Source organism: Chiloscyllium plagiosum, unplaced genomic scaffold, assembly GCF_004010195.1.
Source record: "Chiloscyllium plagiosum isolate BGI_BamShark_2017 unplaced genomic scaffold, ASM401019v2 scaf_69432, whole genome shotgun sequence".
NCBI lineage: Eukaryota > Metazoa > Chordata > Chondrichthyes > Orectolobiformes > Hemiscylliidae > Chiloscyllium > Chiloscyllium plagiosum.
This window is the reverse complement of record NW_025165421.1, coordinates 1-1644: the sequence shown is the minus strand read 5'-3', so window position 1 is coordinate 1644 and position 1644 is coordinate 1. Positions and strand designations below refer to the sequence as shown.

General features: G+C 37.1%; 1 long non-coding RNA gene across 2 annotated transcripts; it reads left to right on the top strand.

Moving 5' to 3' along the window:
* The first annotated feature begins 764 nt into the window (after positions 1–764).
* LOC122545210 lies at positions 765–1616 on the top strand. Of its 2 annotated transcripts, XR_006310518.1 has the most exons (3): positions 765–863; positions 1108–1178; positions 1269–1616. It is a non-coding gene; the product is annotated as an uncharacterized LOC122545210 (long non-coding RNA). The 2 variants fall into 2 exon arrangements; XR_006310517.1 differs by lacking the exon at positions 765–863 and having other exon boundaries at positions 870–1178.
* Positions 1617–1644: the final 28 nt, after the last annotated feature.

Sequence of the window (1644 nt, the reverse complement as noted above, 5' to 3'; positions counted from 1 at the left end):
TTATAGAGGTCCCACCTTCCCCAGAAAGAATTTAGGTATTTATTCTCATACTTGTTTCATTTTATCTTGCCCAATCAGTGCTGTTCATGTTTCTGAAATCTCTAACCCATGCAATATCGTTAACCAGTATCAATTGTTCTGAATCGTAACTGTCTGCAGTTATCAGTGGTTATGTAAATGTCTCTTAGATGGACAAAATTCCACGTCAAAATCCACAATGTAGCGAAACAAATAACAGATGAGATTCTGGCAGTTATTTTGAGCTGCCAGACTATTGTACTTTTGAGTAGTATTAAGCCATCAACTAATGACTATTTCCACCTGTTTTTAAAAACATAATTTGTTCCAGAGAGCCCAGATGAATTATTTTTGGCAGTGCCTGGGATTAAATTGGAGATTTTTCATCAACTGGCCATCAAGTATGAGTTATGGGGTGTGGGGTGCTGGTAGCATCGGGTGAAATTGCTCTTGGAAGCTTTTTAGCTTCTCCACATTTGGGCCTTGGGTGAGAATTAGGCAACACGCCACAGTCAAGCTGCTTGTCAAATTTGAATTGCTGATACATGACGAATGGCTTCTCCGTACCAAAGGACAGTTGGCATCTCAAATTGATCGAGAATGAATCATTGTGTTCTTAAGAGGGAATTTGTTGAATGTCTTACGAAACGATGTTTGGACGAGATGTATTCAGTTGCAATGAATATTACCAGAAACTAAACAGATTAAGCTGTATTGTAGACTTTGTATTTCAGCTTTCACTCTATCTATTTGTTTGCTGTAAGGCAGCAGTAGTGGAATTAATTTCCTTTCTCAGTGAGAGTAACCCACTATCTAACTCCTTATAAATATAAGGAATGTTAACGGTAGTTATGTTTTCTAATAAACTGTGGGCAGCTTTGAAGTTTGTTTGTTCACTTTCTGTATGGTATCTGTTTTTAAATCTACGTGGGCTGCATTCTAAGACAAAATGTTCAGATTTGAGCTGCATTGTTTTATGTGGAAGTGAATGCAGGGGAACTAAATGGCTAAGACTTTGTTTCTTTAATCATTTTTGGGGGAGATCCTAATCGTTTCACTTTTTTCTTTTTCGCATTTATATTTCGGTAGTTAAAAAGGGTGACAGAATAGCTCAACTGATTTGTGAACGCATCTGCTATCCAGAACTTGAGGAGTTGAAGGTGACTTAATATATTAAACAAACATTTCCTATTGTGGTTTTATTTTCTGGCTAAAATGTAACCTTTTTCACCCTTTTTGTCATTTTGCAGAGTCTAGATGAAACTGAACGCGGTGCAGGTGGTTTTGGCTCTACTGGTACAAACTGAACGTGATGTTCTGCCAAACCATTTCAGACACTGCCTAATGTCTCTTTGGAGAATGTTACAAGCTGTGGGTTCTTCAGGAAACAGCAAATTGAGAAATGTATAGTGAACGTCTTTCATGCTTTGTGGGTAAAACAGAATGGGAATCTATCCTAATGTAAAACTGCTTTCATCTAGGCAATTTCAAGAGCCTGATCTTGGTAGTGACTGTAAGACTACTTATTCTAGTTATGGACTTGAGCAGTTGGGTGTTTTTTTATTATAACAATAAAACTTTTTGACATTAAAAAAAAACACAGAAATAGAGAACACACACCGGATC